We start from the raw sequence: 12,488 nt of genomic DNA on the forward strand, positions 1-12,488 counted from the left end.
TCGTGGATGGGTCATGTACTCATTGCGAGAACATGTCCATGGCAATGACGTGGTCGCGGCTTACCTTCGTAAGAAAGCAAGCCACCCCAGAGGCTCCCCGCCTCAGTCCTTCTACCCACGGGTATGAGGCCAGCACGGCTAGCACTGGGGACGATTTGGGGACCCCAATGGGACCACCTCTGCCGGGCTCGCGGCACCGCTCACAGCCACGCCCCGCCCACGTTCCTTTCTTCCTGGAAGTGCATGAAGAGCTGACAAGGTCATGGGAGGCACTTTTTACTGCCCAGTCCTGATCTTTCAGCTTCCCCGCCCTCACTACCCTCGATGGTGGTGTGGCCAAGGGCTATTCGGCAATCCCCCTGGTGGATAAGGTGCTCGCGGTGCACCTATGCCCGCAGAGCACTGCCACCTGGCATGGGTGCCCAAAGCTCCCATACAAGGCCTGTGGGTTTACATCGTCTCTGATGGCCAAGGCCTACGGTGCCACTGGACAAGCCGCCTCCGCCCTCCCATTCTAGATGCTGACGCAAAGACGCACTCTATTGAGTGTCCAGCATCAAGATTGGTTCGCGGTGGTAGACCTGAAGGACGCATACTTCCATGTCTCGACTCTACCTCGACACAGACCCTTCCTGCGGTTTGCATTCGAGGGTCGGGCGTATCAGTGCAAGGTTCTCCCTTTCGGTCTGTTCTTGTTCCCTCGCATCTTCACGAAGGTCGCAGAGGCAGCCCTTGCCCCGCTAAGGGAAGTGGGCATTCGCATCCTCAACTACCTCGACAATTGACTAATCCTAGCTCACTCTCGGTATGTGTTGTGTGCACACAGGGACCTGGTGCTCTCGCACCTCAGCCGCTAGGGCTTTGGGTCAACTGGGAAAAGAGCAAGCTCCTCCCGGTTCAGAGCATCTCTTTTCTCGGTTTGGAGTTGGACTCAGTCTCGTTGACGGCGCGCCTCACGAACGAGCACGCACAGTCGGTGCTGACCAATTTGAAGGCGTTCAAACAGAAAACAGCGGTTCCACTGAAACTTTTTCAGAGGCTCCTGGGGCATATGGCATCCTCAGCGGTGGCCGCTTCGCTCGGGTTGATGCATATGAGACCGCTTCAGCACTGGCTTCAGACTCGAGTCCCGAGATGGGCATGGCGCCATGGGACACATCGCGTGGCCATCACGCTGATCTGTCACCGCCTCTTCAGCCCTTGGACCGACCTCACGTTTCTATGGGCAGGCGTTCCCCTAGAGAAGGTCTCCAGGCGCGTCATGCTCATGATGTGCTGGGGTGCTGTTTGCAACGGGCACGCAGCTGCCGGCTTATGGACGGGCCCGCGGCTGCATTGGCACATCAACTGCCTCGAGTTGCTGGCAATTCTGCTCACCCTGCGGAGTCTCCATGTCTGGCCCCTGGACGGGACACGGAAGACCTAAGCGGTCTACCACCCAAGGGCGGCTGTCCCCTTCCACCTTGAAGATGTATGTAGCCACTATAGTGGCACACCACGACACAGTGGACGGTAAGTCCTTAGGGAAGCACGACCTGATCATCAGGTTCCTGAGAGGCGCCAGAAGGCTGAATCCCTTCAGACCGCGCCTCATGTGATCCTGAGACCCGACTGGGCTATGTGCCCAAGGTTCCCACGACCCCTTTTAGGGACCAGGTGGTGAACCTGCAAGCACTGCCCCAGGAGGAGGCAGACCCAGCCCTGACGTTGCTGTGTCCGGTGCACGCTTTACGCATCTATTTGGACCGCACGCAGAGCTTTAGAGTCTCTGAGCAGCTCTTTGTCTGCTTTGGTGGACAGCGGAAAGGAAGCACTGTCTCCAAGCAGAGGATCGCCCACTGGCTCATTGACACCATAACTATGGCATATCACTCCCAGGACGTGCCACCCCCGGTAGGGCTACGAGCCCATTCTACCAGGAGTGTAGCGGCCTCCTGGGCCTTGACCAGGGTCGCCTCTCTAACAGACATTTGCAGAGCAGCGGGCTGGGCAACACCCAACACTTTTGCGAGATTCTACAACCTCCGGGTGGAACTGGTTTCATTCCATGTAGTGGCACGCATAAGCAGGTAAGTCTGGGACAGCCGGTCGGGTGTATCGCTTGCACATAGCACCTTTCACCTCCCCTGAGCTGAAGACGTGCACGTTAACTCCCAGTAGTGTTCATAAACTGTGTTCCCTGGATGACTTCCTCCGAGTCCTGTGGTAGACGAGTTTTCGGAGAGACTTGCTGCTGGCCCAGTGCACGTGCAAACTAAAGCCCTGTACTGGAGTAGGTGCTCCGCATGTGGCAGTTCCCCGTAGGTAACCCCATGCGACGTATATCTTCCGCTAATTCGTTTCCCAGTTTGCAAACTGCGTCTTCCTTGGGCAGAGGCCCCTCTCCATGCTTGTAGTAGCTCCTCCCCCGTAGGGTAGGACCTACCATGGGACTTCTCCACATGGCGTACTTCCGACAAGACCATGTGATGTATTTCCACTTAAATACCCCCCCCCTGGGTGGGGTGTGGTCTCTGCGGTGTCCTCCCCTTGGAAGGGACACGCCCCCGACTAGACCTGGTTGGCCCAGTCGGTTAATCCCCCTTTTTTTGGGGAGTGAAAAAAAAGGGGGATAAGAGGCCAGTCTCTATCTTTTGGGTAGTCGACTTGTCCCAAAGGGCCATTCGACACTCATAACAGTGTTGGGGAGGTTATGTTTCAGCCTGGTGTGCTGGCTATGAGGCACACAGTGGTCTGCCCATCACACACCGCCAGTTCACGTAACACAGTTCAGCCAGTTGTAGCGTTTTGTATAGGGACCTCCAGTGTGCCTCCTGCCACAATGCTGAACTACCCACTGAAATGGCCGGGACCTTGTCTTGGCTCCTCAGCATAAAACCTGAATGAGTGGATACATACCAGCTCCTTTTATACCCGTATGTCTGGGGGAGTGGTATGCAAATACCACTCGCCAATTTTCATTGGCCTTTTATCAAAGACCAGAGGTGTCTCGGGCTCCCAAGAGTGACCCCTAGTGTCACTACATCGACACAACTTCTCGTTCCCTCCATCAGGGAATGGAGGTTATGCAAGTAACCAGGACATTTTTCTTGGTTGTTGGCAGATAGGATGTTCCAAGCTTCTTGGAGAATTCGCCACAGTTCTTCTATCTACAGTATTTAGGCTGTCTTAGTTGCTTCTGTCTCTTTATGTAATCTCATACTGACACGATATTCAGTTAGGGGCTTTGTGGGGGCCATGATATCTGTTGCAGGGCTCCCTGTTCTCCTTTCTAATCTTTTCTATTTGCAAACGTAATGTTTGGGGGTCTAACATTTATATTTCCTATTAACACACTAAAGCTGAAGATATAAATAACCATCTTAAGACAAATGCTTTTGTGAAACATCTTATGTGTGTAGGGCTTTACTGGTTGTTTAGATCAGTGTTACTATCAGAAATAATAATTATTTCTTTAGTTATTAATTAATATTTAAATTAATTAATTGGATCTAACTCATTAAAACCTCATATGGGGCTCCAGTAAATGTAGTGTGCTACGTTTAGGAGCAAGTTTGGTTATTAGCAATAATTAATAATTATCAAAGATAATTATTAATTATTAAAATCAATAGAACATTGATGAGAATCAGTGTTAGCTTTTTAAAATCCTTTAAATCAACAATTATCAAAGATAATCGTTAATTGTTAACTTCGATGAAACATTAATTAAAATTAACACTAGCTTATTGATCATTCAAATTCAATCATCAAAGATAATTATCAATTATCAAAAATTAATAGAATATTAATAAGGATTAACATTGACGGGGCACCACCCTGAAATCAGGGACTAATAACCAAATAGTAAAACAGTCTCAATATTAGATTGTTTTCTTAGGAAAATCGACATCCGAAGAATATCGATTTTCGGGGAAAAAAACAATGAATGAAGGTTTGAATCCAAGCACTGACATCCCGTCAGCATGACACAGGCGTATGCAAAACAAACCAAAACACTTCTCTTTGTAATATAAACAAAGTTTATTTATGCAGTAATATCAATTAATAATTAATACAATGCAGTCAATAAACTTCCGACTTACAACTACAAACTAAACAGTAATATGATTAGATATGGAAATAAAATAATTCTATAACACATAAGGTGTGTGTGGGTGTGGGTGTGGGTGTGTGGTTAGTACGAGAGAGAGAGAGAGAGAATTAATTAAGTGACAGCCCTAAAGCCTATTTTGCGATAGTGGGAGAGAAAACAGCTGTCAGTTTATCACTCAGAGACGCGGTGGATGTCTCGTAAAAGTCCCGCGTTATTTGACTCTTTAATGGATGAACTCAGTTGCGGTCTCACCCGCGATGGTGAAATTGCACAACAATCCAATTTGGTTGGACCACAATACAGCAAAACAAATTTGTGATAATTAATACCCTGAGTATTAATAATGAGCGGATATGGCGGTCCGTAAACTGTACAATCAAAAAACACAAGAATAACACACTATAATATTCTATCTCTTCCCAGACGTAAATCTCTTACTTGAATCGTATGAGGACACAGGTAGAATGAGTTTTCCTCTGTCCTTTAACTCTGACCCGGTTCCTTGAGGCTCGGGTGATGACGGGAGGCCGTTTCCTCGCTCTGTCGGCGGGCGGTACGGCAGTTGATTCTCGGCAGGCTGGCAGAGAACTCAGAAATGTCGACTTGATTGAAGATGGAAGAGAAATCTTTAATCTCTTCACTTCTGTAGGCAAACGGATGAAGATGCGAATTGCTCGGCGGTCTCCTTCGGATCCGTTAGAATGTTCGGTTGAACACAGAGTAATCTCAACTCGTCCAGCGAGATGGAGATTGTATGGCCACAGTTTCAAGTTGGATGTTATTTCCTTGTGCCACGAGGTTGCACCGGAGAGCAGCGAAGAGCTGCGTCCACACGCTGCAAACAAAGTCGATGGAAGCAACTCACGAAAGCATTTCAGAGGTATTTCAACTCCTGATGATGTCATGGTTTGAGGTGACATTCTGTTGTGTGCCTCATGCAATAGGAGTTGAGAGTTCGATCCTTTAGTGAGCAAGGCTTCATGGATTTGTAGTCTGTTTTGGACTCCCTTTGTTTGATTTTGGCGCGATTTTTATCAGTAAGATTTACGACTTGGAAGGTGGGGGCTTGAGTTAGGTTTTTACGACTGTGTTAGTCCTGCCTTTGTCTTCTATCTGAATACATGAGGCCCAACATGTGCCTAAGACTTTTGCACAGTACTGTAAATCATGGAGCATTCTGTTTAAGCGATCGCACTGAGTGTTGCCCTGAGTCCGATAAGGTGTGGTGCAGGTTTTCTTTACACCATACATCTTAGCAATCACGCTTTCAAAATTTCTGCCCTGATCAGAATGTAATCATACAGGCACACCATATTTCATGAACCACTCTTTCAGAAGTATCTTGGCAGTGGTCTCAGCCCTCTGATCCTTGGTTGGAAACGTCTGTGTGAACTTTGTGAAAACATCATTTAACAATGTTATTAATGTCAATTAACATGTTCTCACGGCCATCAGAGGCAGGTTCAAGCACAGTAAAATCTACTGACTCTACTTCAAGGGGCCTTGAAGCAAGAAATGGCTTGGCTGTGGCATCTTGGTTAAGATGCACCTTTGACACTTTTTAATCCACTGCTCCACATCATTATACATGCCATCCTAGAAGCATCGTTGCCTCAACAGGTTTAGCATGCGCTCAATGCCATGATGTCCCATATTGCGTGAACACTTTCAAGGACCTGTTATTTTAGACATGAGGATGAGGCTGTTGACATTCACTATGATATTGGTCATTGGTCATCCACGGAGTGGTGGTGGCGTAGTGGGCTAAAGCACATAACTGGTACTCAGAAGGTTGCTGGTTCAATCCCCACAGCCAATCCTTGAGCAAGGCACTTAAATCCAGGTTGCTTCAGTGAGCTCATTACTCCTGTAATAAGTGCACTGTAAGTCGCTTTGGATAAAAGTGTCTGCCGAATGCATAAATATAAAATGTAAATGTCATTCACAATGCGATAAAACAAGCCATCCAGCTCTCTAACACACTTCCACTGCTTTATCAGTGACAGTACAGACTTTGATAGACCAGATCTCTCACGAGTGGTGGAATTTTGTTTTTGTTCCCAAAAGGTTCTGAATGAACTAAGATCCTTTGAAGAAAGAATTGAAAATCCTTCAGTTCAGCTGTTGTATAACCTGGCAGAGTAGGCGTACTACCTTGAGGGTTACAGCCTTCCTCTACTCCACACTCTAAAGCATGAATCTGTCTAACCCTAAAGCACTTTTTACCAGCCATCACTTAGTCAGGCTCTAAGACTGTTCCTTTGTTTATTATATTGCATATGGCAATACAGTCATCACATTCTGCATCCTCAGGATTGGCAGGCTCCCCTGCTGATGGCAGCCTAGAGAGGGCATCAGCAGCTGCATTATTCCATCCTGTGTGGTATTTCACCTCAAAGTCAAAGATGGCTAATTGAGCGATCCATCTTTGCTCAATTGCACTGAGCTTGGCCGTTTTTAGATGGCACAGAGGGTTGTTATCTGTGATGACCATAAACTTGGAACCCAGCAGATAACCACAGAATTTTTCAGAGATAGCCCACTTGAGGGCAAGTTGCTCAGTCTTCATGCTACTGTCATTTCTGTCATTCCTTTCTGCTTTACAAAGTTTCCTACTGGCATAAGCTATGACTCTCCTACACTCACCCTGATGTTGGTATAAGACAGCACCCAGGCCTTCACTGCTCGCATCAGTCTCCAATGTGAAAGGAAGATTGAAATCTGCATACTCTAACACAGGAGCAGATGTAAGCTTCTCCTTCAGCAGCTCAACCACTAATTGGCACTCTGATGACCACAAAGCACTAAACTCTTTATGGCACCAAACTGCTTGATACACAGGTTTACTAAATCATGGAGAGGGCTGGCAATTCTGGACTAGAATTCTAATAACTACAGAACCCTAAGAATGAGTGTAATTCCTTAACTGTACTTGGAATTTTCCATTGCTTGACTGCTTCTACTTTAGCTGGATCAGTACCAATCCCTTGAGCTGAGATCTTATGACCTAAGAAAGTTACTACTTTCTGCAAGAAATTACACTTTTCAGGCTTAACTTTGAGACCTGTTTCTGTTAAAGACTACTTCCAGTCTCTGCAAGTGCTCTGGGAAAGTGGGCGAGTACACTAGTATGTCATCAAGTTACAGTAGCATGATCTGAAAAATTAGATCATCCATGTAAGCCTGCATAAGACGTTGAAACGTTGAAGGTCCATTGCAAACCCCAAACAGCATCCGAGAATACTCAAAGATCCCAATGGAGTCGTAAATGCAGTCTTATGCCTGTCTTACTCATGGACAGCAACCTGATGATATCCACTAGCTAAATCAATGGGAGAAAATAACTTTGCTCCTTGTAATGCATCAAAGCTTTCATTTAACCTAGGCAGAGGAAATGAGTCTCACTTGGTCTTTGAGTTCAGATGCCTATAATCAACACTAAGCCTGAGACTGCCATCAGTTTTCCTAACTAACACGATAGGTGAAGCATAAGCATCAGTACTTTCTTGGATCACTCCTTTCTTATGGAGCTTGCTGCTATGTTCTCTGACTTCCCAATACTGAGTGGGTGGGATATGCCTATTAGGCTGGGCCACCGGTACACCATCCATCACGTGAATCTCATGTTGCACTTTGTCGGAAAAACCGAGATCTTCATCCTCCAGAGCAAAAACAACTTCATCTACTTCATCAAGTACTTCATCAACAAATCACTAATTTCTGCCTGCTGTTCAGGAGTACCACTAATGTGTGGCTTGTTGAGAAACTCTTTGGAGCTGTCCTCCAATAACTTACTGTCTTTTGAGTTTACACTGATCTCTTCAATATCAGCAGAAATTCTCTGAAATCTCACCTCACACATCTAATTGGATTTTACACTCCCGACACAAGGCCAAGTACCAAGTCTGGTTCTGGCCTGTAACCAGATATCTTCTGGGGAAAGGTTCACAACCCGTACAGGAAACAACAGTTCCTCTGAAGACACAAGATAGGGAACAACAATCAGACTGCCAGGTAAAGGTGTGTTCGCTGGTTCTAACAGGAAGTCACATGAACCATCATGTAACATATTCTTTGTTCCCTTGACCATTACCATTGTATTTGATGAAGCAGGTATGTGTACCATGTCTTTTACAGCTATGTGGACTTTACTTCGTTTCTCTAGACTGCTGGCACTCTGCATCTGCTGAAATGCCTCCCTCCAATCAGACTGCAACTCACCAGCTAGGGTAGAATCAAACTCTGCATGAACCAGTTGTCTACATCTGCTAATGATGTTCATGCCAATGAGGGCTGGTACAGCAGAAGAGTTGTGAGCCTTTGTCTACTAGAAAACCACACTATGTTAGGGAAATACCCATGGTTTCATCCTCCAACTCAAAATAATCTAAGTAAGATATGTCTAAACCATTGGCAGCTGTAATCATCAGCCAACCTGCTGTGGACAGCATATCTTCATCCTCACCAGACAGGTGTTCTCTGAAGAAACTCCCAGAAATAGTACTGACCTGGCTTCCTGTATCAAGTAATCAAGAGACCATTACTCCACTAATCTTTAGATTAGCGGCAGGACATATTACATTTACATTTATTCATTTGGCAGACACTTTTATCCAAAGCGACTTACAAAAGAGGAATACTACATCATAAGCGATTCATCTTAAGCAGACAGTGGTACAAAAAGTGCTGCATTACAAAGTTTCACTAGCATCAAAATAGTAGTATCCAAGACAGATTAGAGTGTAACAAGAATATATAATTATTATTATTATTATTAATGTTTTTTATGAGTGCATGGTTAAGTGCTCGTGGAAAATATGTTTTTAGCCATTTTTTGAAGACAGAGAGTGAGTCTGCTTCACAAATGGAGTTGGGAAGGTCATTCCACCAACATGGTACAGTGAAACCGAAAGTCCGGGAAAGTGTTTTGGTGCCTCTGTGTGTTGGTACAACAAGGTGCCGCTCATTAGCCGACTGCAGGCTTCTGGTGGGAACATAGCTCTGCAGAAATGATTTTAGGTACGCTGGAGCAGACCCAGTGACTGTTCTGTATGCCAGCATCAGAGTCTTGAATTTGATACGTGCATCAACCGGCAGCCAGTGAAGAGAGACAAGGAGTGGTGTAACATGCACTCTCTTTGGTTTATTAAAGACTAGACGTGCTGCTGCATTCTGGATCATTTACAGGGGCCTAATTGTGCATGCAGGGAGGCCTGCAATTAGAGTGTTACAGTAGTCTAATCTAGTTATGACAAGTGACTGAACAAGAAGTTATGTGGCATGTTCAGAGAGGAAGGGTCTTTTTTCCTGATATTGTAGAGTGTAAATCTACATGTTTGTGTTGTCTTTGAGATGTGGTCTGTAAAATTGAGTTGGTTATTGATGGTTTTCCCTATATTTCTGACCATTTTGGAAGGTGTTATTGTAGTTGAGCCTAGCTGAATGGTGATGTTGTGTTCACAGGCAGGGTTGGCTGGAAAGACGAGAAGCTCAGTCTTTGCTGGGTTAAGTTGCAGGTGGTGTTCCGTCATCCAGGATGAGATCTCTGCCAAACAGGCCAAGATTCGAACAGTTACCATAGTGTCATTGGGCTGGAAGGACGAGTAGTTTTGTGTCATTGGCATAGCAGTGGTTAGAGAACCCATGATTTTGAATGATGGGTCCCAGTGATTTTGTGTATATGGAGAAGAGAAGTGGCCCAAGCACTGAGCCCTGAGGTACCCCAGTAAGTAGCTGATGTGACTTGGACACCTAACCTCTCCAGGCTACCTTGAAGGACCTACCTGAGAGACAGTAGGATCAGATAGTTGACTGTGTCAAAGGCTGCAGAAAGGTCCAGTAGAAACAGGACGGATGATCTGGATCCAGCTTTCACCTGTCTCAGCGACAGATAGCAGGGCAGTCTCGGTGGAATGTCCACTTTTGAAGCCTGACTGATTGTCAGCAGCTTGTTCTGTGGGAGAGCTGACTGGAAACTGCCCATTCAAGTGTTTTCACCATGAATGGGATGAGAGAAACTGGTCAGTAGTGTTCTACTTGTGCTGGGTTTTTTTTAGCAGCGGGGTTACTCAAGCCTACTTAAATGTAATGGGGAATATGCCTGTAAGTAGAAATGTGTTAATTACGTTTGTGAGTGCAGGTAGGATGGATGGAGAGATGGCTTGGAGAAGGTGGGAAGGAATGGGGTCAAGGGGACAGGTGGTGGAGTGGTTGGAGAGGAGGACTTTAGAGACTTCAGTGTCAGTCAGTGGAGAGAACATAGAGATAGAAGAGCTGCATACAGGAGGTGGATGTTTGAGAGGGTGTGGTTCTGAGAATGTATTGCTGATGGCTGTAAACTTATTAGTAAAAAATGTGGCAAAGACATCTGCTGTCAGTGAGGTGTCAGGTGGAGGGGGATGACAGAGGAGTATGTTGAATATTCTAAATAAGCTGCAAGTGTCTGTGGTGCTGTTGATCATGTCCTGCTAATGGGAAGTTTTTGCAGATTTAACGTTATCTGAAAAAGATGCAAGCAGAGACTGATAGTTACTCAGATCTGCTGGATCTTTAGATTTCTGCCATCTCCTCTCAGCCACCCTGAGGTCAGTCCGATGCTCACGAAGAATGTAAGAGATGGGCAGGGTGGTGTCATATGTGCTGGCCTAGAGGAGAGAGGACAGATACTGTCTAGACAGGTTGTTAAAGTAGAGCCTAGTGTGTCTGTGGCAGTGTTTACATCCAGGGTGAAAAATAAGTTTTGTGAGGGAAAAGAGGTAGAGACAGCAGTGGAAAGTGGAAAGTGTGGGTGAAAGAGAATGGAGGTTACAGTGAAAGGAGGAGTCTGTTTTAATATAGTTGGGAGAGTCATGTTAAATTGAACAAAGTAGTGATCAGAGACATGTAAAGGAGTAAAAAGTATATTTGTGTTGGTACAGTTATGTGTAAAAATGAGGTCCAGCTGGTTGCCTGATCTGTGAGATGCTGTAGTGCTTAGTCTTTCCAAGTCAAATGAGGCCATTAGAGCAAAAAGTTCAGTGGCCTGGGGCTTGTCTTTGTGTATGTTGAAATCTCCAAGAACCACAAGTGGCCTGCCATCTTCAGGGAAGGAGGACAGCAGGACATCCAGCTCCTCAAGAAAGTTTGCCAGCTGATCTGGAGGGCTATAGATGACAACAACATGGATTTTTGTTGGTTGCATTGTAGTAATAGCATGGAATTCAAAAGAAGTATTGTTACACAGTGAGGAGTGTGGTAAAAATGTCCAGTTGTTTGGAATGAGCAAACCTGTACCCCCACCCCACCAGTATGTTGAGGGGTGTGAGAGAAGGAGAAGTTGTTGGAGAGATCAGAGGGTGTTGCTGAATCCTCTGGACATATCCATGTTTCTGTCAGTGCGAGGATGCTGAGGGTGGACTTAGTGGCAAAGGCTGTAATGAAGTCAGCTTTGTTCACAGCTGACTGGCAGTTCCAGAGTCCAACCGAAAAACAGAGCGGAGCAGGTGCTGATCTGCAAAGTGGGCATAGTGTCCTGCACCTATATCGTGTGAACTGTCTGTAACAGATACAGTTGTGCTCAAAGGTTGCATACCCTTGGAGAATTGGTAATATATGTACCATTTGTAAAGAAAACATGAGTGAGCAGGCAAAACACATTTCTTTTATTTCTTAAGGGATTCATATTCAACTGTAGGTTATAACAGAATGGCACAATCATAAAACAAACTATGGCAAGAAAGGAAAAAATGAAATGACCCCTGTTCAAAAGTCTGCATACCCTTAGTTCTTAATATTGTGTATTGCCCCCTTTAGCATCAATGACAGTGTCTTTTGTAATAGTTGTCTATGAGGCCCCAAATTCTTGCAGGTGGTATAGCTGCCCATTCGTCTTGGCAAAATGCCTCCAGGTCATGCAAAGTCTTTGGTCGTCTTGCATGAACTGCACATTTGAGATCTCCCCAGAGTGGCTTGATGATATTTAGGTCAGGAGACTGTGATGGCCACTCCAGAACCTTCACCTTTTTCTGCTGTAACCAGTTGTTACATAAGCAATTGTCATGCTGGAAATTCCAAGAGCGTCCCATGTGCAGCTTTCGTGCAGAAGAATGCAAATTGTCTGCCAGTATTTTCTGATAACATGCTGCATTCATCTTGCCATCAATTTTCACAAGATTCCCCGTGCCTTTAGAGCTCACACACCCCCAAAACATCAGTGAGCCACCACCATGTTTCACAGTGGGGATTCTTTTCACTATAGGCCTTTTTGACCCCTCTCCAAACATAGTGCTTGTGGTTGTGACCATAAAGCTCTATTTTGGTCTCATCACTCCAAATTACAGTGTGCCAGATGCTGTGAGGCGTGTCAAGGTGTTGTCGGGCATATTGTAACCGGGCATTTTTGTGGCATTGGCTT

Source organism: Myxocyprinus asiaticus, chromosome 1, assembly GCF_019703515.2.
Source record: "Myxocyprinus asiaticus isolate MX2 ecotype Aquarium Trade chromosome 1, UBuf_Myxa_2, whole genome shotgun sequence".
NCBI lineage: Eukaryota > Metazoa > Chordata > Actinopteri > Cypriniformes > Catostomidae > Myxocyprinus > Myxocyprinus asiaticus.